The 25,116-nt window shown below is 43.4% G+C and overlaps 1 protein-coding gene and 1 pseudogene across 6 annotated transcripts in view; one reads left to right on the top strand and one right to left on the bottom strand.

Moving 5' to 3' along the window:
- The window catches only part of LOC124613949 (myosin heavy chain 95F), a 400,236-nt gene that overhangs the window by 177,126 nt on the left and 197,994 nt on the right, over window positions 1–25,116 (top strand). For all 6 annotated transcript variants that reach the window (XM_047142716.1, XM_047142717.1, XM_047142712.1 and 3 more), the window contains one exon: window positions 20,704–20,738. The gene's annotated coding sequence lies outside the window, so the exon portion shown is untranslated. The remainder of the gene's footprint in view (window positions 1–20,703; window positions 20,739–25,116) is intronic.
- LOC124614541 lies at window positions 14,209–14,326 on the bottom strand (annotated as a pseudogene).

Genomic DNA, 25,116 nt, shown 5'->3' on the forward strand with positions numbered 1-25,116 from the left:
CCGGCAGCCGTTGCGTCACGGCAGGTACGGGCGCGGAGAGCGAGCAGCCGCCACAAAAACAAGCTAATGACAAGGCGGCGGCAGCAGCAGAAGCTAGCGGCAGGTGCCAGGCTGCCTACAAGCCACAGACGAGGCTTCGGGACGTGCGCGGAATCTCCAGCCACTGCCGCAGGGAATACAGCCGGTGCCAAAAGTAATGTCCGTGGCGGTAAAAGCAGTACTCATCGCGCTCCATGTATCCATTTATTAAATTTATATATATTATAAATTACAGTCCACTGTAAGCCAATCACAGGAAATACACTATGGATTTTGATACTGTTTTCACTAATAGACTGATTCAGGCAGAAGATTTGGTAAAAACATTGAAGAGCCAAAGAACCTAGTACAGCTGCCTAATATCCTGTAGGGCCCCCGCGACCTCGCAGAAGTGCCGCAACACGACGTGGCATGGACCCGATTAATGTCTGAAGTAGCGCTGGAGGGAATTGACACCATGAATCCTATGGGGCTGTCCATGAATCCGTAAGAGTACGAGGGGGTGGAGAACTCTTCTCAACAGCACGCAAGGCATCCCAGATATACTGAATAATTTTCATTTCTGGGGAGTTTGGTGGCCATTGGAAGTGTTTAAACTCAGAAGAAATGGTTGAAATGGCTCTGAGCACTATGCGACTTAACTTCTGAGGTCATCAGTCCCCTAGCACTTAGAACTACTTAAACCTAACTAGCCTTAGGATATCACACACACCCATGCCCGAGGCAGGATTCGAACCTGCGACCGTAGCGGTCGCTCGGTTCCAGACTGTAGCGCCTAGAACCGCTCGGCCACCCCGGCCGGCTCAAACTCAGAAGAGTGTTCCCGGAGTCACTCTGTATCAATTCCGGACGTGTGTATGTCGCATTGTCCTGCTGGAATTGCCCGAGTCCGTTGGAATTCACAATGGGCTTGAATGGATGCTGGTGATCAGACAGGGTGCTTATTTGTCACCCGTCAGAGTCGTATCTAGACTATCAGGGGTCCCATATGACTCCAACTGCACACGCCCCGCACTATTACAGAGCCTCCACCAGCTGGAACAGTCCCCTGCTGACATGCAGGGTCCATAGAATCATAAGGTTGCCATGCCCGTACACGTCCATCCGCTCGATACAATTTGAAACTAGACTCGTCCGACCAGGCGACATGTTTCCAGTCATCAACAGACCAGTGTCGGTGTTGACGGGCCCAGACGAGGTATAAAGCTTTGTATCATGCAGTCATCAAGGGTACACGAGTGGGCCTTCGGCCCCGAAAGCCGACATCGATGATGTTTCGTCGAATGGTTCACACGTTCACACGTGTTGATGGCCCAGCATTGAAATCTGCAGCAATTTGCGGAAGGGTTGCACGTTTAACGATTCTCTTCAGTCGTCGTTCGTCCCGTTCTGGTAGGATCTTTTCCCGGCCGGAGCGATGTCAGAGATTTGATGTTTTACCCGATTCGCGGCGCATTCGTCAAATGGTCGTACGGGAAAATCCCCACTTCATCGCTACCTCTGAGATGCTGTGTCCCATCGCTCATGCGCCGACCATAACACAACGTTATAACACAACGTTCAAACTGACTTAAATCTTGATAACCTCCCATTGTAGCGGCAATAGCAAATCTAACAACTCCGCCATAACTTGTCGTCTTATATAGACGTTGCCGACCGCAACGCCGAGTTCTGTCTGTTTACGCATCTCTCTATTTGAATGCGCGTGTCTATACCACTTTCTTGGACGGTTCAGTTTAGTAATGATGGTTCAAATGGCCGTGAGCACTATGGGACTTAACTTCTGAGGTCATCGATCCCCTAGAACTTAAAACTACTTAAACCTAACTAACCTAAGGACATCACACACATCCATGCCCGAGGCAGGATTCGAACCTGCGACCGTAGCGGTCGTCGAGCGGTTCCAGACTGTAACGCCTAGAACAGGGGCGGGCAGGAATCCTGCACATGTGCGGTGCACTTGCACGCGTGCAGTTAACAGGTGTTCTGCGTGCACACAGGGGCGAGCTGGCCACCCGCTTATCTCCCATCCCCACCATACCTTCTGTCCGCTCCTTCCTCTGTAATGCGTTTTGTTTCCTAGCTTGCTTTATTGAGTGAATGAATAAGGTGAGTAGGAGTGCTTGAAGGAAATCATGGTTTGAAAGAGTACCTACTACCTACGATACGTTTTATTTAATTATCACAGGTGGAGTTTACAATACGTTTAATATCTGGAACAAAATTTCTACATACAGACAAACACAAACAGTTACGTAAATTTTCGTCACTGATGTTGCTCTTAACCGAGACTTATTAATTCAGCAAATGGTTTTCCAGCTCTCGCTATATTAAGCGCAGTCTTCTAACTTTGCACATACCGCTGGGCTATTATTGTTGTCGTCCTGAAAACTTGAAAACAGTGCTCCATAAAATTTTAAATCAGTTAGATGAGAGACATGACGAGAGAAAGTCGCAGATCTCTCGTGACAACAGCAACTACGACAAATTCAAATGGCTCTGAGCACTATGGGACTTAACTGCTGTGGTCATCAGCCCCCTAGAACTTAGAACTACTTAAACCTAACTAACCTAAGGACATCACACACATCCATGCCCGAGGCAGGATTCGAACCTGCGACCATAGCGGTCGCGCGGTTCCAGACTGTAGTGCCTAGAACCGCTCGGCCACTCCGGCGGGCCAACTACGACAGATTCATCTGGTATCGTCAGATCGCTCTTCTTAAGCTCAGTCAATTCCCCATCCGCTCAGAATCCGACAATAAATTGTACTCGTCCTTGTGAAATTTATTATAATGGGCTTCAATACTAAACTTCCGTTGATCAGCGAGAATGCTGCCACATATTAAACATTTCGAATTTTCACGTTTTTGCACAAAGAAAAAATGATTCTCTCATTACTTTTTAAAAGATAGCAAATCTTCACTTCTCCGTTTCTTGAAATACAACGTTCACTACATAGTGCTCGCTTCGCATCAACGTCCGCAGCTTAGCCTGGCACTACACTGCCGCAACCTGCCGGCTGTCGCCACAGCCCCGGTCGACGCCTGCACGCGAGCAGCACACGTGCAGCGCTGTGCGCTCATGAGCCGCGTGCAACGTTTGCCCGCCCCTGGCCTAGAACCTCTCGGCCACTTCGTCCGGCCAGTAATGTTGGATGTGTATTGTATCTACTGTTATCTGTTCCATATTTCATTGGCGTTTGGAGTGAGATTTCGTTGCAAAAATGGGACTCACAAGCTAGTCTGCTACGGAGGGATGGGTATCGGGCTGGAAAACTCCGTTCACTGATCAGTGAAACTTGGCTGCAATCTGTATATGTCTATCACTAAATGCCCCCGGTAGCTGCTGCGGCTTTGTATCGCGATGTTATTGCGCTAGCGCAGGCAAGTAACATAAAATGTGGACTGCTTTTCATAGACTTCCATAAGGCATTTGATCAAATTAATCACAAATACCTGATAGAGATAATGCGCCAAATGTTCCTGCCAAAAACCATCGACATCATCAAGAACATGGCAATGGGTGTTACTGCACAAATCTCCGTTAACTGTCAACTGACAAAAAAAAATTGAAATAAAAAGGGGTGTTACCCAAGGAAGCCCCTTATCCATGCTCCTGTTCGTTATGTCGCTGGAACCTTTCTTGAGACAGCTACAGCACAGACTCACAGGCATTACCATTCAAAGAACAAAGACCGTGGTAGGTGCTTACGCGGACGATGTAGGCGTAATCATCAGAGACCAAACAGATGTGACACAACTAGAGATGATACTTGCAAAATACTGTTCCACATCAGGTGCGAGGGTAAATGAAAATAAAAGTAAATTTCTAAATATAAAGCGGCTTGCTAACTTACGCATTGAGTGGGCGAACCATGTTAATGAACACAAAGCTCTTGGAACGTCATTGACAACGTCCCTTTTAAAAATGATAGCAATAAATTGGCGGGAGGTGGCAAGAAAAATCCAGGGAGCTTTGATTGAAAACTGTCAACGTAGCATAGACCAGTTCCAGAGAATACTGTTTATCAACACGTATATTTTATCCAAGGCCTACTACATAGCACAGGTTCTCCCCATTCCATCAATGGTGGCGAAGACGATCATGTTCAGCTTAGCAAAGTTCTTGTGGAAAGGGGAATTGTTTCGAGTGCCGGTGAAGACAGCAGTTTTGGATCCAAGCAATGGAGGAATGGGTCTAACCGACATCAAGTCTAAAGCGATGGCATTGTATGTCAAACGAACATGGAGCATAATGTGTAATGATCCAGGGTGCATTACAGCAAAACTATACGATATTGTCCGGCCAGAAAGTGTAGAGCTGCCGATAAATATACAAAAAATAAGTTTTAAGCTGAAACACATTAGGGAGTATTATCTTGAACTAAGTTATCTCAGCAAAAAGATTTTAAACTCCAAAAACGTTACAGCAAAGGCGATTTTAGCTGAAAGACGGAAACATGAAAGGAAAAATCACATAGAAACCAAATATGCGGGAATAGCATGGAATGTGGTCTGGAAAAACATCAGTAGTGATGTTCTTTCGTCTGACGTGAGAACAGCGTGGTACAAGGTAGTCAATAACATCATCAGCGCTAATGAGCGTCTCTTTGCCATCGGTTTAAGTGACACTAACCTCTGCAGCAAATGCAACCTCGTTGATAGTGTGCCTCATCGTTACACTTGTGGAGATCGGATTATCAACTGGAGGTGGACCAGGGAGAAAATTGCTCAAATAACAAGAACTTCAGCAAACAATGTACCCACTAACATTTTCTTCAGACCAGAGGAAAGTTACTACCCTCAGGCAAAAAATAACGCAGTGATTTCGTTAATGGGCAAATATACAAGTTATGTTTTTAACAATATTGGCAGCGATGAACATATTGAATACAAGATGTATATGGAAAATGAATTCGAGAAAATACTCAAATATCAGAATCACAATAAGAAATACGGTAACATGCTCCGAATTGTCTTCAACCGAATGGGTATAGGTTAGGAACTGGATTCCTAGTAGAGAGGGAATGGATTGGGTCACGTTCCCGACCCTAACCTCACCTGCAAGTCACCCATGAAAAATAAATCAGCAGTACAGCAGATACAAGAATACGGCGACAAACATCTGGTGTCTGATATAAAGGAAGATCTTGAACTCCCTATAGATGCGTTTAGAAGGCTGGAACTGACAAAAATAACAAGGCAGTGAAATATTTTGCGATGTCGCTGTTCAGGACTTATCTTCTGTCCACGTAGTTTACCCTGGAAGGAACACACATCAAGGATTTACTGAATGATTAATTTGGGCCTGGTAAATGATGATGAGGAACCTCAGGCTGCAGAAGAAGAAAATGTGCATGCTGAATTGCCACCAGTTGAAGGTGACAGTGAAGGTGTTAAATTGTGCTACTGCTAAAGACTCATTCTTTGAATGCTGTGATTTATGACTGCAATTATCTGTCACCTTATTTATGTCATTTCATTGTAACCAATTTTTGTTACTGTTTTTGGTGAATAAAAAAAAAAAACAAAGTGGTCAGCGCGACGGACTGTCAATCCTAAGGGCCCGGGTTCGATTCCCGGCTGGGTCGGAGATTTTTTCCGCTCAGGGACTGGATGTTGTGTGGTCCTAATCATCATCATTTCATCCCCATCGAAGCGCAAGTCGCCGAAGTGGCGTCAAATCGAAAGACTTGCACCAGGCGAACGGTCTACCCGACGGAAGGCCCTAGCCACACGACATTTCATTTCATTTCAATGTCTAGACATATTATAAGTTAACTCTCTCATTGCCTTTTTCTGACTGTATGCGAAGGCTAATCAAAGGAACTACTGCAGAGAGTTTGATACGGTTTCTACTAATAGACAGGCTGTTTTCAGAGGAGGGTTTGTGTACAAAATTTATTTGCGCAACAGAGACAAGCTGTCCGCTACCTGTGCGAAGCTGGAGCGGGTCACTAATACTGAAATACGGGGTGTGGCAGAAAAACGGGCCGATATGGATATAGCGAAACATGCGGAGGATTATGTAGTAAAACATTTTAAACCACAACAACGAAACACTTGCGTACTGTCATTTCACTAATTTTTCATGTTTTGAAAAATGGTGTGTTGTAGGTACGTTGATGCTCATACAATATGCGACGTAAATCGTTCACGGCACATTCAATCATCTGTATAGCAATATTTCTGATTTCTGCACGAATGGAGTCTTTCAGTTCCGTAATTGTGGATAGACGTGTGACATACACCCTGTGTTTCAGGGACCCGCAAAGGCAGTAATCACAAACCGATAAGTCGGGAGATCTGGGAGACTACAAAATGTCCCCATTCCATGAATGAAGGGTTTACCAAACAATCTGCGCACTGCTGCTTTTGAAATTTGAGTACAATCAGACGTAGCACCATCTTGCTAAAACCAATACATATTTGTAGGAAACTGTTCAAATGCAGGTGCGAAGAATTTGTCAAACATGGCAGCATACCGCCAGGAAGTGACTGTGGTTGCTCGTCCATTTTGAACCTCAAAAAAGAAAGGGCCGATGATGCCCACTAAAGAGGCAGCACACCGCACTGTGATTTTCTGTCTGTTTAAGACCTCGTTCGCGCGAAGTTAAAAAAGCGTTGCGTTAAATCCCGACGTTGGCGTTTTTAAAACGTTCTTGACGTCTGTTCTTACGGACGCTTAAAAATCGCTCTTGCCTCGTTTCTCGCTGTAGTCGGACGTGAAATGAATTCCGCAGTATTACTAGCAATAGGGCTCTGTGTTGCCAAGAAGGCGAAGAAGGAAACACAAGGTATTCTGGGTGCGTCCCCTGAATGACAAACGATGTTTAAAAGGACAATCCGTGGCACTTTACGAAGAGTGGAAGCAGTATTCTGATAAATTTTCTAATTATATTCGGTATAGTTTCATGAGTGCGTTATATAACTGAAATATTACGTAGCAAAACTGAGTTAGTCCAATAAAGTAAGACGACTGAGTGAAATAAGCTTAATGTTTGTCCCAGCAAACAAACAGTATCATAAGTTGTAAATATTCTCGTAACCACGACTCTATCAAGCATTATTTATAATTTTCGTTTTGATATTCTGGACGAAGAGCTTCTGCAACAGAACACTCCACAACTCGTGGAGTGGATAAAAAAATATCGATATTGCTGTTAGTCTACAGTTTGTACCTCTAGCATGTACGAGCACGTGTATTCCCTGTAGCAAGTTCATCATCACGATTGTGACTGAATATGATTGGCCTAGAACCTCACATGAGTAGAATTCAGAGACATGGTCTCGAGACCTAGTATCGCACTATCCTGGAGCGGATACACACCATTGTGGCTCAGGAAATTTAAAAAAGCGTGAATCTAATTTGTTGTGGAAATGAGTTACGTTTAAAAACTGGACTAAAAAGAAATAAATCATTATCTTGGTCTCTAGAAAGTACTGTTTCGTTTGCAATGTCGTTCACCTTGACACATATGAAACTGATACCAGCATCTCGTTATTGCAGTTTCATATCATGTTAAAAAGGGAGAACGTGCACGTGTCCTACATTAGTACCGTGGATGTACTGTTCGTGATAACTACTGTACACTGAGGTGAGAAAAGTCAAGGGACACCACCTAATAGCCGGCCGGAGTGGCCGAGCGGTTAAAGGCGCTACAGTCTGGAACCGCACGACCACTACAGTCGCAGGTTCGAATCCTGCCTCGGACATGGATGTGTGTGATGTCCTTGGGTTAGTTAGGTTTAAGTAGTTCTAAGTTCTAGGGGACTCAATGACCACAGCAGTTGAGTCCCATAGTGCTCAGAGCCATTTTTGAACCACCACCTAATCTCGCGTCTGACCTCCTTTTGTCCTGCGTGGTGCAACAGCTCGACATGGCGTAGACACAACAAGTCGTTGGAAGCCCCTTGCAGAAATAATGACTTACGTTGCCCCTATGCCGTCCATAACTGCGGAATTGTTGCAGAATTTTTTGCACGAGCTCATCTCCCGATTATGTCCCATAAATATTTGATGGGAGTCATATCGGGCGATCTAGGTGGGCAAATCATTCGCCCGAACTGCCCTAATGTTCTTCAAACCAATCACGAACAATCGTGGACTAGGGACATGGCACATTATCACCCATAAAAATTCCACTGTTGTTTGGGGACGTGAAGTCCATGAAGGGCTGCAAATGATCTCCAAGCACTAGAACATAACAATTTCCAGTCAATGATAGGTTCAATGGGACCAGAGGATCCAGTCTATTACATGTAAACACAGCCCACACCATTATGGAGCCACCACCAGTGCACAGTGTCTTGTTGACAACTTGGGTCCACAGCTTCATTGGATTGCGCCACACTCGAACCCTACCATCAGCTATTACCAACTAAAATCGGTACTCATCTGACCAGGCCACGGTTTTCCAGTCGTCTAGGATCCAACCGATATGGTCATAAGCCAAGGAGAGGCGCTGCAGGCGATGTCGTGCTGTTAGTAAAGGCACTCGCATTGGTCATCTGCTGCCACAGCCCATTAACGCCTAATTTCGCAGCATTATCGTAACCGGATACGTTCGCCTTGCGTCCCACGTTGGTTCCTGCGGTTATTTCACGCAGTTTTGCTTGTCTGTTAGCACTGACAACTCTGTGCAAACGCCGCTGCTCTGGGTCGTTAAGTGAGGGCAGTCGGCCACTGCCACTGTTGCTCACGGTGAGAGGTAATGCTGAAATTTGGTATTCTCGGCACAGTCTTGACAATGTGGATCTTGAAATATTGAATTTGCTAACGATTTCCGAAATGAAATGCTCCAACTAACATTCTTCATGTTAATTCCCGTCGTGCGGTCATAATCACGTCAGAAACTGCTCCACAAGAATCACCTGAGCACAAATGACAGCTTCAATCCACTGCCCTTTTATACTCTGTGTACGCAATACTACCGCCATCTGTATATGTACATATCGCTATCCCATGGCTTTTGTTACCTCAGTGTAATTCGTAAATGGTTCGCGTACAAAGTACTGTGTACTGATACTATCTTGCATTGTTCAGGTTCCTGCGCTGCAGTTTGGCTCTGAGCACTATGGGACTTAACATCTGTGGTCATCAGTCCCCTAGAACTTAGAACTACTTAAACCTAACTAACCTAAGGACATCACACACATCCATGCCCGAGGCAGGATTCGAACCTGCGACCATAGCAGTCCTGCGGTTCCGGACTGAGCGCCTGAACCGCTAGACCACCGCGGCCGGCCGCTGCAGTTTAAAATTTTTGACCATTACTTGTCAAACACCATATTTGCATCATTTAATTTTTAGGGTCATTATTTGATGGTTGTGCTTGTAAGAAATACTGATTTTAGAATTCTGCCCTCCACAAAAATAAATTATTATTTTTAATTTTATTCATACATTTTGATCATTTTCTTTACTGTTCCAGTAGATATTGTTGGATTACTTCAAAAACTGGGTCTGTATAATCATTTTTATACGTTTGTTTAATTAACACTAAACTCTGTTTTAACAAATCGAAAAACGGTATTTTTAAAGAATTCTTGATCTTTGTTACCAATTTGGAAAAATAGTTTTAGGGCTAATGTTCTCGAACTTGACAGAACTGGTATATTTTCACAATTTTTCAACAGTCACTCACTGATGGCAACACATGTACTGATAAAGTAAAAAATACAGTATTGTGTTTGTGTATCACGGAATTACCATAACAGCATTTCAAGAGTCATGCTTATGTAAACTGTAGCATTAGAATAAAGTACCAAAATCAGTAGTTGTAGTATGGTATTCTGCCTTACGGCAGGTATTGTTATGGGTTAAGCCTCTTCCACTTTTGCCTGTCCATAGCCAGTCTTTTCATTTCTAAACATTTGTCTCCTTTGATATTGTCCAGCATTTGATATCTTCTTTTTCCTCTTCCTCTTTCTCCCTGCACCATTCCTTCTATTCCTTCCTTCAATAAACAGTCCGTCCTCAAACAATGTCCAATCCAGTTCCGTTTTCTCTTTCTGATGACTTTCAGCATGTTTCTTTCTCCTCCAACTCTTCTTAATGCTTCTTCATTCCTTACTTGGTCTTCCCATTTCACTTTTTCCATTATTCTCCATATCTACATCTGTAATGCCTCCAATCTTCTCTCATCTTTCTTCCACAATGTCCAGGTCTCCGCATCATACAGTGCAACGCTCCGGATGTAACATTTGATAGGTCTTTCCCTCAGATCTTTGTGTAGTGGTCCGCAAAGTCATTTCTGTTTCCTCTTGAACCCTTCGTTTGCCATTGCATTTGTTTTCCTAATTTCTGTTGAGCAATACATATCATCCATTATTACACTTCCCAAGTAACTGAACTTATTCACTTGCTCTATTTCCTCTCCCCCCATTTTCATACGGCATTTTCTCCCCTTTCCTCCAGTTGCCACCCTTTTCGTTTTCTTGTTGTTAATCTTCATTCCATGTTCTTCTAATTTTGTGTTTAGATCATCGAATAGTTATCCCATCTCTCTTGCACTCTTTGCCATCACAACCATGTTGTCTGCAAATCTTATACTCCACTCTCCGACCCCCTATACAAACTCCTCTCCTTCTATCAAAACTTTCATTAATAATTTCCTCCAGATAGATATTCAACAGTGTTGGTGATAAACAACCACCTTGTCCCCAGTTTAATTTCTTCACTCGTCACACCACCTATTCTCACTCTTGCTTTCTGGTTCAAATATAAAATTCTAATTAGCCGTCTATCCCTTCAGTCAACTCCATGTTTCCTTAGGATTTCCAGCAGGTTGTCCCACCTGACACAGTCGAAAGCCTTCTCAAGATCAATGAACACAACACACACCTTCCTTTTCTTCTCCATGTACATCTCCCCTATCACTCTCAGTAGCCCAGTGGCATCTCTAGTTCCCATCCCTCGCCTGAAACCAAATTGTTCATCTCCTATAACGCAATTCAGCTTTCCGTATAGCCTTCTGTTGAGCGTCCTCAGCAAGACTTTGGCTGCGTGCGATATCAGGTTCACTGTTCTATGTTCCTCACACTTTTGTCTGTTCTTTTTTTTCTATAGGTATTGATATACTTTCTGTAAAGTCCTTTGGCCATTTTCCTGTCATGTAGGCTATATTTGATTACACAATTCAGTCCCCTCCCTTTTCCCTTCTTTCTCAAATGCCTTTAACAGTTCCACAGGAATGTCATCAATTCCCATTGCCTTTCCGTTTTTCATCTCCTTCATAGAGGCTTCAATCTCACTAATTAGCATTGCATTTCCTTTCTAATCATCTGCAACTTTATCTTCTTCTTCTTCTTCTTCTACCCCAAGCTCTTCTTCACTTGGTCAGCTGTCTGCAGCGTACAGCCATTCTATATATTCTTCCCATCTTCTCATTATTTCTTGGGGTTCACTCACCATTTTATCATCTGCTGCCTCTACTTCCTTTAGTCCATTATCGTTTCTCTTTTCCCTGAATGTCAAACCCATTGCTTCTTTGTACATCAAATCATATTTTCCTTCTTTCTCTAATTTCTCTATCTTGTCAAACTTTTCTGTCAGCCATTTTTCCTTTGCTTTTTCTGTCTCCCTTATTAATTCATTATTTAACTTCTTGTAGTTGCGCTTCACTTTTCCTGCGGTCATCCATCTTGGTTATCATATCTGGTGTTACCCATTCTTTCTTTACTTTTTCCTCTCCTTGACTCCAAGCGTTTCCTTAGTTGCCTTTTTGATCCCATTTTTAAAACGATCCCATCTTCCTTCTGTGCATACCGCTTCCTGTCCTTGCCTCATGATTTCGCAATATGCATTCTCCGTTCTGGGAAGTACAGAAGAGATAGTGAAAATCAGTGACACATGGAATAAAATTTCAAAACATTAATACTCCATTTCATGAGATACATGGTTTCCTCTGTCACTGACTTTCCAAGACTGATGGATCGAGTGAGGTGGTGCCACTGGACTCGTATTCAGAACGACGACGGAACAAGTCCTGGTCCAGACATCCAGATTTAGGTTTTCCATGATTTCCCTACATAGAGTAAGGTGAATGATGGGATGGTTCCTCTGAAAGGACACGGGCAATTACCCTTCTGCAGTGTGAGCTCTTGCTCTGTCTCTAAGGACCTAGTCATCTCTCCTTCCAAGATGTTTGCATGGAAGTCGATTGGTATGAGTAAGATTTGATTCCACCTCTTTCTGCAGTGTTCAGGAGGTACATTTAGCATCGAGTTGTTTGTTGTCCTTGTGGTATCATGTATTGATACCACGCTACTGTCATCTTCAAGTTGGCAACGGAATTGCAAGTTTTCATCAGACGCCCATAGCATTAGAGCGGGATCTGGCGGATCCAGTGGTGCGCGCCAACAGAGCCACCCCTTCAGTGGCTCCGTACTACGAATGCCCTCTGCTGCCGCATTATAGGACGGCCGGACACCCCACTCGCGCTCGGCCCCATTTCACTATGTGATCCTACTCAGACGCCGCCTAGTCACAGCTCTAACACGGTAGTTTACTTTTGTTCTGAGAACTTCACCCTTGTTGACACTGATAGCTGGGCTCTTTATTTATTGCTGCATTATTTGTAACGGGTTTTCGTTCGCTTGGAGAAATATAAGTTAAGTAACTCTTCTGTTAACTGTGTTAACTGGTTCTCTAATCATTTCTGCTCCTGTCTAGCCTTCCTACGATGACTGTTGCCGCACCACCCTGTAGCTCCCCTCTCCTTACCTTTGTGTGTGAAGACGTAGACAACCGTCCTGTAGCTCAAAGCGTCACTGATGAGATGGTTTCACCGAACAAACGGGCGTGTCTTGATTTAGTCTCTAATCTCGTAATCCCGCTACGATAGCGGACGACCGGATTTTTCTATCAACAACCCTATTATCTACTCGATGCTGGCGATACAACTCAGGAGTCAGGCATCGCAGTCAGCAGGTGATCTACGTATTAAAAGCTAACCTTACAGAATTAATGTCCTGAGGTTTCATATAAAACCAGGATAATATCATAATTACTAGCTTGCGATAGCAACAATGCGGGATTCTGCATGCATTTGTAGAAAGGTCTTACTGAGAGAGATTTCTCACTATAAAACTCGGTACCCTATCAACCCTGCTCTCTTCTCCTGACTAATTCAGCCTATGAAAATTCTTTCCACTGACACTCGGCTATGGTTGACGTTCTCTGTTACATACTTTAACAATATCAAAGAACTGTAAAACGAGGGACAGAGGAAAACGAGGCTGTGCTTTGAAGCAAATAGAAGTGATACATTATACACGGTCCAGTCACGTTAATGTGACCACCGCCTATATTCGACGTCAACTTGCATAACCGTTCACTGGTGGTAGGTGGCAGCACTAGCAGGTTCAAAATGGCTCTGAGCACTATGCGACTTAACTTCTGAGGTCATCAGTCGCCTAGAACTTAGAACTAATTAAACCTAACTAACCTAAGGACACAACACAGATCCATGCCCGAGGCAGGATTCGAACCTGCGACCCTAGCGGTCGCTCGGCTCCAGACTGTAGCGCCCAGAACCGCACGGCCACTCCGGCCGGCAGCACTAGCAGTGGAGGATATATAAAGCGTGTCAGGGAGAGACAGAAAAACAGTGCAGTTACTGTCATAATGAGGAAATGGAGCGATTTATCTGACGTCCAAAAGGGTATGATCATTGCTTTTTGGGCCAATGGTGCACTATTCGCGTGTCACCGTGGTTAAAGTACAGGGCGTACATAAAGTCCGAGAACACTTATAATTATTTATTGCAGAAGAGCTAAACATTGTACAGATGTCATACATATACTCTGTAAGTTTTTTTTACATTCTATGTGCGAACCACGAGTGACCCGGCTCGATTTCTTGCCATACCCATCCCAGCATGGCATCATCGACTGTGGCTGTCTCTTTCCATATTCTCTCCCGGAGCTCTGCTACATCACAGCGTAGAGGCAGTACATAAAAGCACTCCGTGTTCAGGCCACAAGTGGCCCATCGGGGCAATCCGACCGCCGTGTCATGCTCACTGAGGATGCGGATAGGAGGGGCGTGTGGTCAGCACACCGCTCTCTCGGTCGTTATGGTGGTTTTCTTTGACCGGAGCCGCTACTATTCGGTCGAGTAGCTCCTCAGTTGGCATCACGAGGGTGAGTGCACCCCGGAAAATGGCAACAGCGCATGGCGACCCGGATGGTCACTCATCCAAATGCCGGCCACGCCCGACAGAGCTTAACTTCGGTGATCTGACGGGAACCGGTGTATCCACTGCGGCAAGGCCGTTGCCTAGAGGCAGTACATAAACCAGATCTTTAATGTGTCATTTTTGGTGGCTTCTTACCGTACTTGGTTGTAAACATCCGTCGAACTCCAACACACAGAAAGCTCGCTCCGCACCTGAACTCGCCATGTTTGCGACTAGCACAGACTATCGGCAGATTATCAAACTACGCTGTGGCGCTATACATGAAAAATAAAAAAAAAATAAATAAAAACTTTCAGGGTTTCTCTTCAAAATGACATATGTATGATGTGTGTACAATGTTTGGTTCTTGTGCAATAAATAATTGAAAGTGTTCCCGGACTTTATGTACACCCTGTATACCATGCATGGTGCAATGGCGCTGTTCAAAACCAGTGCCGAGGCAACTGCAGTGCACCACACACCTTGATGACAGGGGTGAACGATGGCTGCGGAGATGCTTACGGGCAAATAGACGTGCAGCAGTTGAGCAACTGCCTGCCCAGATGAACCAAGGGGCTACTAACAGTGTCTCATCGACGACTGTTCAGCGAAAATTACGGCGTATGGGCCTCCGCAGCAAGCGCCTTCTACATATACCCATACTGACCGCAGTTCATTGACGACGAAGGCTGGAATTTGCACGCCAATATCGCAACTTGACGCCCACTGAGTAGTGATCGGCGTTTTTTTTTTTCAGATGAATCACGTTTTATGCTCCATCGGACAGATGAGTGTTAGTGTGTATGGCATGAAACGTGTGTATGGCATGAAACGTGTGTATGGCATGAAACGTCTCAAAGCAAATGCCCTGCAACAATCGTCGGAAGGGTCCAGACCACAGGAGGGAGAGTGATGGTCGGGGGAAGGTTTTCGTGGCATTCCATATGTGACCTCGTCGTTCTGGGAGGCACAACGTATCAATACGCATTTATCCTTGGAGACCACCACTTCTACAAGCAGTTTGTTTTTCCCCAGCACGATGGCATCTACCAACAGGATAATGCAACGTGTTACACAGCTCGCTGAGTGGGTGCATGTTTCAAAGAGCACTATGACGAGTTTACCTTATTCCCCTGACCAGCAGACTTCCCAGGTTTACCAGATTAAAACCCAACTGAGTACCTGTGGGACCACCTCGATTGTGCTGTTGGTGGTATGGATCTTCAACCGAGAAGCCTAGCGAAGCTGTCCACAGCCATGGAGTCGGCGTGGCTCCACAGTCCACATCCCAGTCGAAGCTCCCAGAACATCACTGACTTTCTTCTTACATCCCTCGCAGCGGTCCGCGCTGCCGAAAAGACGGTTTTTCAGGTTTTTGACAGATGCTCACATTAATTGACCGGACGGTGTCCTTGGTCAGCAGTATTGCATTGGGACAGTTTTGTGAACTGTAGAAACTCGTCGCGCTGTAGCATATTGGTGATGAAGATTCGAACTGGCATCCACGCAGGTGGTGTGACAGTTCTTTTGGGTGCGACGCACTGTTTTTCTGGCCTAGTCCAAACGACTCGACTCACAAAGGTTTCCAGCACGATATATTAACATAAGCTTCCAGTTTCCCAGTAGCGAACGAAAGCGCTTCTCCTTCGTGAAGGTTGTCGATTAGTGTCCTGATTCTCGGAAAAAAGTTTCATTGACAACATTTATCTGGAGGGGAACTGAGATATGGCGATGTACAATTTATGATCAATGCTGACGGTGATTCGTCTGACAGAAGAGGACTTAAAGTGTTCACTATTTTTCTTCCTTACATTTTTACAAACATGCGTAACGACTCTAATACACCACTTAAGTGCGAAGGTACTCATCAGTCACCGACATGATTCCGTTTCAGTTCTGATATGGAAGCCAATGCGATAGGAAATTCTCAAAGGATGATAGGCATGTTCAGTTTAGGATAACCAGACATCCAGATCTCTGCCATCCAAAGGAGTCACCACACTGCATAATAAGTGCAAAGATTCAGACACTCGAACCAGCACGACACTACAACAATGGAACAAGTACTTGCGAGCCGCTTTCCAGCTTTTGCCGTTCGCTAGTGCAAAAGCAGCAGAACGCATTAAAAGTACTTCAAAAAACATTCGGAGATCATGTGAAAGGAATCTGATATTAAATTCGTCGCCACAGAAAATATAGTGATTTTAAAGACAAAATCTTGTAGCTTGATTTACTTCTACCAGGTGAATTAACGTTATCTTTGCAAAGGTTTGTTCTTTGTATTGGTGTAGCGAACAGTAGTTGCCAAATCAAGTTTCCCTTCCAAATAATAAATACCCGTCTTGCGAGAGGCTACTGAAATTTCCAGGCCTTCAGATTTCCCAAGAAGAAATACAGGACAGTTAAGGTCATATGAACGGGAGCCTGACATTAGAGAGGAAAAGGTTTTAAGGCATTCAGGTAGCAAAGAGTTATGTTGTTGACACCAATAATTTGTCTTGCGGAGTTAACGTTCGTCACAGCCCCCCCCCCCTCCCCCCCACCCCGGCCTCCACGCCCTCACTCACACACACACACACACGCACACACACACACACTTACATAATTCCTCGTCACCAGGTACTCTTTCCTTCGCAGACTCCGTAGTGACTGTCTTGCTGATAGCACATAACTTGACAAACCTAGAAGTAAACAGTTGTAAATATAATGGAATTTAACCGGTAAATACGCGGCCTAATATAATTTTACAAATAACTGTAAGACTGGTTTTCCCAAATGTTAATTCTCTGAGGTTACTGGAACACATAAACACACAATTTCTTTTTCTTATATCGGTACCTCCATGCACCAAAACTGAGGATTTTACTTTTTGAAGCTTGGAAGTAAGATCAATTTTATGAAAAGGTGCATTAGTACTTCTTTTAATAGCCGTGCTTTTGTTCCTAATCAAATATCAGTTTGTGCTATTTAAGAAACAGGAAATGCACTTTTTAACGTAGCTGTCAAATGGTCAGTTGTATTAAAACGAATGTCATGAGCTGGTAGCAAAAGGCAATTTTAAGTTCGGGTTCTGCAGTTTTTTTGTCGATATCAGACAAAAACTTTGCAAAAGTAGTGCATGATTTTTCAGTGATATCCCTTAACTCACGAGGCGACTTTCGTGTAACGTATACTAAGAGGACCCTCTGGGACCCTATGTTTAAACCAAGATTTAAAGTACAAATCATTTGAAATTTTTAAGTTATATCATGTAACATTTATTTTTACAATTATTTAAGTGTTGTTTAAATGCTATTTGTTTATTTTACTGCACTAAATAAAGCCTGCAGCATTTTACTTTTCAACACACAAAGTCATATACTTTTGTGTGTGTTTTTTTAAATAGTACACACAAATGAACTGTTAGAGAACCGAATTTTACATTTTGAAAAATTATAGTGTCTCTAATGTAGGTAAATTTCCACATAAAACTAAATTCCATGGTTTAAACGTGCCATAAAAATTCCACTCGGTAGGTGCAAAGAGAAAGTCGGTTGGGGTTGGTGTGGGGGAGGAGACCAGACAGCTACGTCATCGGTCTCATCGGATTAGGGAAGGACATGGCAGAAAGTCGGCCGTGCCCTTTCAAAGGAACCATCCCGGCATTTGCCTGGAGCGATTTAGGGAAATCACGGAAAAGCTAAATAGGGATGGCCGGACGCGGGATCGAACCGTCGTCCTCCCGAAAAAGTCGGCAAAATTGACATTCAGTGATGGAATCCACAGATTTCCTTATCATCACAGAGAACGCATTTGGTTTTAACTTAACACTTTTAAGTATTTTATTGGAGAAACAGAAAGATATCCATCACGATTGCCTTGCTCTGAATGATCCTTTTGTTCGATAGTAGAACTGTGATCACTGGCTATCGCAAACTCGCCGGCGTTTTTGGCTATTTCTTTATCTCTATCCACTGATACATTCCTCCATTCACCGACTAAATTTCATCAAACTCGAGAAAGTTAAAACTGACACGTTCCTGCGAACACATTTTGTACTATACTGAAGAAAACAGGCATGTAGTTCACGAGGCGCGATCTAGGTGACTCGAACACATGTCAGTAACATGTGTCAACAACAAACAAACGGGGTCGTGACGCAACACACAACAAAACATTGTAGGGTTGGCAATTTAAGGAGGATAGGCGTAGTATGGAAGCATTCCGCTACAACTGAACGTTGGAGAGCGAGTTCGAAAATTTTCGTGCGGTCTGAGAGACCACACCTCGTGAGTGAAGGTATACTATTCATTTTATTAATATGCTATTATATTTCATGTGTTTCTTCAACCATTGTGCCTACATTGGAGTCCCTAGGTAACCTTCATAACAATAACAGTCAATTTTTCAGGTGTAATGAAACTAGTGTACACAAGCCTCAGGTTATCCCCCATTTGCATCCATAAGTGTCATAATAAAAGCAAAATTAAAATACCGTCAAAGAAGAGCATTTAAATGAGAAGGAACATAAAGCACTCTCTAATCTACGCTGAAGAGCCAAAGAAACTCGTACGCCTGCTTAACATAGTGTAGGGCCCACGCGAGCACGCAGAAGTGCCGCAACACGACGTGGCATGGACCCGACTAATGTCTGAAGTAGTGCTGGAGGGAATTGACGTCATGAATCCTGCAGAGCTGTCCATAAATCCGTAAGATTACGAGGGGCTGGAGATCTCTTCTGAACATTACGTTGCAGAGCATCCCAGATATGCTCAATAATGTTCTTATCATAGTATGAAGGCTTTCACGATCGGATGACATATCTTCTGGTAAACCTTCCGGGATGTAAGGTCGTGGTCCACGAAACTCTTCAGCTCCTAACGTTTCGTCCAGAGCTGCGCTGGACATCTTCAGAGGGGTGTTTCTCCTCCGGTGAAGGTTTACCAGAAGATAATAATGTTCTTGTGTGGGGAGTTTGGTGGCCAGCGGAAGTGTTTAAACCCAGAAGAATGTTCCTGGAGCCACTCTAGCAATTCTGGACGTGTGGGGGCCGCAAGACGAAAACCGAATGTCGGAAACCGTTTTCCCTGTCGCGTTTACATGTTAAGGCCTGAAGCGGATTTGCTAGCCCAGTTAAATATGACGCATGGAAAACAGCTGTTACAGTTTATGATTTAATCAGCACAATCGCTATTTGTCTTCCATTAGACGAGGTATAAACAGCTTCAGTCTAATATATATACTTATCCATCACTGTACAAAAAGCCACTCCGTCCATATTAGCCGAAAATATGTGAAAACAAGACGAAACTGACAGCCGAAGCATGTTTCAAAACCGGTTGCGTTTACATGGGAGCGAAAATCGACTGCGACATTGGATAACTGGCAACCAGAAGCGGATTTCCAGAATCGATCTTGAAGTGTTTGCATGACCATCCAGAAGCGGTATTGGGAAATCGTGTACGAATCCAGTTTTTGGAGCCCAATGTAAATGTGGTGGGTGTGACATTGTTGAAGACTGCGCTGAGTTTCTCACTTCTTGGCAACTGAACTTGACATAGAACCACCGCAAGTCTCACTGTTACTGTTTGACATTTCACCCGCTTAATAAATTACCCAAACTAGCACAAAATGTTATTGTTATGTGTTGTTTGTCAAGACGGTTACGTACCGAGCCATAACATGAAGAGCTGAGAATGATTGTTAAACAGCCCACTGTACAGCTGCTGGTATAACCACGTGTAATGAGGAATCATACGTCATACGCTACAGGAAGCATCTATCCGAAATCCGTTGTTAGTTAAATATCGAAGTATTAAGCCGAACTTGAATGGACACACAACTTACTGCATAAGAAGGTTCTGGGGAGGCGCGTCTATCAGAAGACGTTCTTACACTCATGTAAATTATCTTAATGTTAGCGTAGTTCATTGTTGTGCGCGTGCTGTGTAATCGCTTGATGGTGACCTGATGATGGTAAGAGGGTAATGTATGCAGAGTTGATTTGCTTCGCAGCGGTTTCTCGCTCAGAAAGAAAAAAAATCCCAAAATTATTTTCGCTTATAATCCTTCACTCAGTATTATATATGATACAGGACTTGAAATTAGTGTGCATATGAACGTTATTATACACCTAAAAACCGTGGTACAAAAGTGTTGCCCTCGCAGAATAACGCATCCACATCATTGGACATCGTTTGGGTTAAGGTAAGGTCTTATGGGACCAAATTGCTGAGGTCATCTGTGGACATCGTTCGAGACACTGACCATTGTCAAAGCGGCAAGCTGACAATAGCGATATTCAAATTTAAGTATCGCGAACTGCCCGTCCAGAATGTACTACAAGCTAAATCCTAGTTATTCGTCGGTAGCACAAGACGCTTGCATTTCTGATACAGATTCTGGTACTACGAAAAACAGTTCGTGGCGATCTTAAACTTTACACCTGCCTTGTCGTTATTCTTTCTTTGTATCTAACATTGTTTTCTTCATTGTTACAGGTGAAGGACAGTCCTGTATAACACACCAGCTGTGGGTAAGTTACCGTTTAACGTTGGAATTGTTTACAAAGAATTTTCTGCTTGTCTTCCACGTTTGTATGCACATCTTCGTTCGAAGGAAATGCATAACTCTTCTGCATTTCGTACGAGTACGTAACAATCAGTAGCCTCATGTTGTACCTAATTCACAGATAGTTCAATAAGAAGCGATTTGCATTGTTTTACAAGTTTCCTATTTAAACATAAGGTAAAAGTTTGAAATGTTAGAATCTTTCTTTTCCAGAAAATATGATAGACGTTTTACCAGATTCTAATTTCTGCAATGAGTGTCGTCAGAAACAGAACTGACGTCCCTTTTTAACGATTATAGTAACTTAATTAGTTCTAGCATATTTCAGTTTCACTCTGTTTTTGATTTGCGTGGTGGACTTCTTTTGTACCAAGTGAAGTTATCTTACAGAGCAGGAATGTAGTTCACTCATCGATATCGGCAACATAATTTCTAAATGCAACACCGTTTTGTAGCGTATTTCCAGCTGTTCTTTTACTTCTATCACACCTTTCCTTAAACGAAATGCGCTGTTCCAGAAGCAGTCAGAGGTAATAAAGATCTTTGCAACCTCTGCAGGATTCATGGCGTCAATAGTGAATTACTTGATCACATATTTATAACTGCAACGATCGATTCATCTTCGTTATTTTGACACGATTCTTCATTTCATTAACCTTTCTCGTAATATAATGTAGTTCTAGTTTGTGGTAAAGCAACTACCTTTAATTTACGAGATGACTTTTCTGTAGCGTATGGATCTCTGGGACCCATATATTCAAACCGAGATTTAAAGCACAAAATCATTTGAAATTTTTATATAAAAATTATTTTTACAATTATTTAAGTGATGTTTAAATACTCGTTGATTTTATTACATTAAATACAGCCTGTAGTACTTCATTCTTTATCACACAAAATAACATACTTCCGTGTGGATTTTTAAGAAGTGCACGTAAAGGAAATGTTATAGGATAGAATTTTACATTCTGAAAAATTATAGTGTCTCTGTAACAGGTAATGTTCACGTATAATTAAATTAAAAGGTTTAAATCTGCACTTAAAAATTGCCCTCGACCGGTTCAAAAAAAGAAAGTCTGCAAAATTGAAATGCAATGGTGTGAACTACAATTTTCTTTATCACCATTCAGAACACACATGATTTTAAATAACGCTTTAAGTGTTAAATTGGAGGAACAGTAAGGTCCCAAACACAGTTCTCCTGAATATCTCCCTCTGAATGATTCTCTTGTTCACTAGCAGACTTGTGAGCATTGGCTATTGTAAAATCGCCCACTTCTTCGGGCGTTTCTTGATTGTTTTACCGATATCTTCCTCCATCCACCAACTAACAATTTCCTGAAACTTAGGATCGTTAAAACTGACACGTTCCAGTGCACACATTTTTTACTATACTTGCAGAAAACAGGTATGTAGTTCACGAGGCGCTATCTAGGAAACCACAACATGTGTCAGTAACAAGGGTCAACAACAAATAAAGAAGGCGATAATGCAGCCGACAACTAAAGATTGTATGGTAAGCGATTTAAAAAGGGTAGGTGGAGTATAGAAGGATTCCACTAGAACCGACGGTGGCGAATGAGCGAAAATTTTCACGCGGTCTGAGAGACCACACCTCATGAGTTAAGGATTAAGAGACAGCATAAGTAGAACATTGAATCACCGTAACAGTAATTACAGCTAGAGAATGAAGGTTTCAAAGTCATGGTTTTCTTAAACCATAATAACATATTCTGACTTTAATAAGTTACAAATATGATTTAGTAATCAAAGAAGGTTACGTACGTAGCGCGCATTCGTGAGATGAGGCAATCAAGTGACAGAGAAAATAATTCTTATGTGTCGGAAGTAACGGTAATTTAGAACGCCCTACAATGAAACCAGCGCGGAATTAGTGTGTTACTCTCTCTCTTTACCTGTTCGTTTTATTATTTTCTGTGCATTATCCTATTTTACAGAATTTAACAATATTGGATGTGAGGTCCGCCAGTTATGCAAAACACCGTTTTTCTCAGTACCCAAACATGTTTCGGCACCACTGTGCCATCATCAGTGAGTTTTCGTTTTTATTTATTCTGCAATGTGAACATTTTTGTTAAATGATTATAAAATTATGTGCATTTTTAGTTCAAACAACAGATCGTTTCTTTTTCTAAATAACTTTACATTTAGTATGCATGAATTTTTTTGATCACTTGTGTGTTAATTACTACAGGTACTGAGAAAAATGGTGTTTTGCATAGCTGGCGGACCTCACATCCAACGATTTTAACAGCAAACACGGCCGATGAAAGGAGCTGCAAATCAAAATGATGGATATTTAACAATATTGGTAACCAGTGTAGTGCTTAAGTGCGTGGTCGCTGTCTGAAGCTTGTTTCTTGTACGCTCTGTTTGTCCATATAAAGTCTCTGACAAAGTTTCTACTGACATGAGTAATCGAATGAAAACAATTGTGTTGTGACAGCTGAAAGTGAACACCCTGTACCGAACTGAACTTAATGACCGACGCGGCCCTAGAATAATTGGCTCATGCTAAATTTTCTTACTGAGCACCGCGTGCATGCTCCAGTTAGGCTACGCATACCAGCGATGCAAATTAAACACTGAGGTGACAAAGGTCGTGAGATATCTCCTAAGCCGGCCGTTGTGGCCGAGCGGTTCTGGACGTTACAGTCTGGAACCGCGCGACCGCTACGGTCGCAGGTTCGATTCAAAAATGGTTCAAATGGCTCTGAGCACTATGGGACTCAACTGCTGTGGTCATAAGTCCCCTAGAACTTAGAACTACTTAAACCTAACTAACCTAAGGACATCACACACATCCATGCCCGAGACAGGATTCGAACCTGCGACCGTAGCGGTCGTGCGGTTCCAGACTGTAGCGCCTTTAACCGCTCGGCCACTCCGGCCGGCTCGCAGGTTCGAATCCTGCCTTGTGCATGGATGCGTGTGATGTCCTTAGGTTAGTTAGGTTTAAGTGGTTCTAAGTTCTAGGGGACTGATAGCCTCAGAAGTTAAGTCCCACAGTGCTCAGAGCCATTTGAACCATTTGATACCTCACAAATCGTGTTGCACCATCTTTTGTCCGGCGTAATGCAACAACTCGACGGGCGGGGCCTGGACTCAACAAGTCGCTGGAAGTTCCCTCAAAAAATATTGAGCCGTGCTGCCTCTGTAGCCGTCCATAATTGGTAAAGTGTTGCCGGCGCAGGACTTTGTGCACGAACTGACCTCTCGAATATGTCCCTTAAATGTTAGATGGGATTCATGCCGGACGATCTGAGTGGCCAAATAATTCGCTCGAATTGTCCAGAATGTTCTACAAAACCAATCGCGAAAAACTATGGCCCGGTGAGATGGCGCATCGTCATCCACAAAAATTGCATCGCTGCTTGGGACTTTGAGGTCCATGAATGGCAAGTAGCCGAACATAGCCATTTTCAATTAATGATTGGTTCAGTTGAACCAATGGATCCATTCCATTTAACGACTACTATAGAGCCACCACCAGCTTGCACAGTGCCTTGTTGACTACTGTGGTCCTTGGCTTCTTGGGGTCTGCGCCACATTCGAACCCTACAATCAGTTCTTACCAGCTGAAATCGGGACTCATCTGAATAGGTCATGGAAATGTTCACGAACCCAGGAGACGCATTACAGCCGATGTCGTGCTGTTGGCAAAGGCTCTCGCGTCGGACATATGCTGCCATAGCCCATTAACGACAAATTTCGCCGCGCTGTCCTAACGGATACTTTCGTCTTACGTCCCATATTGATTTATGTGATTATTTCACGTACGGGGCTATTACAAATGATTGAAGCGATTTCATAAATTCACTGTAGCTCCATTCATTGACATATGGTCACGACACACTACAGATACGTAGAAAAACTCATAAAGTTTTGTTCGGCTGAAGCCGCACTTCAGGTTTCTGCCGCCAGAGCGCTCGAGAGCGCAGTGAGACAAAATGGCGACAAAAGCCGAGAAAGCGTATGTCGTGCTTGAAATGCACTCACATCAGTCAGTCATAACAGTGCAACGACACTTCAGGACGAAGTTCAACAAAGATCCACCAACTGCTAACTCCATTCCGCGATGGTATGCGCAGTTTAAAGCTTCTGGATGCCTCTGTAAGGGGGAATCAACGGGTCGGCCTGCAGTGAGCGAAGAAACGGTTGGACGCGTGCGGGCAAGTTTCACGCGTAGCCCGCGGAAGTCGACGAATAAAGCAAGCAGGGAGCTAAACGTAACACAGCCGACGGTTTGGAAAATCTTACGGTAAAGGCTAAAGCAGAAGCATTTCTTAAACAGGAGATTGGAAAACCGATGGATCGGTCGT

Source organism: Schistocerca americana, chromosome 4 (assembly GCF_021461395.2).
Source record: "Schistocerca americana isolate TAMUIC-IGC-003095 chromosome 4, iqSchAmer2.1, whole genome shotgun sequence".
NCBI classification, from domain to species: domain Eukaryota; kingdom Metazoa; phylum Arthropoda; class Insecta; order Orthoptera; family Acrididae; genus Schistocerca; species Schistocerca americana.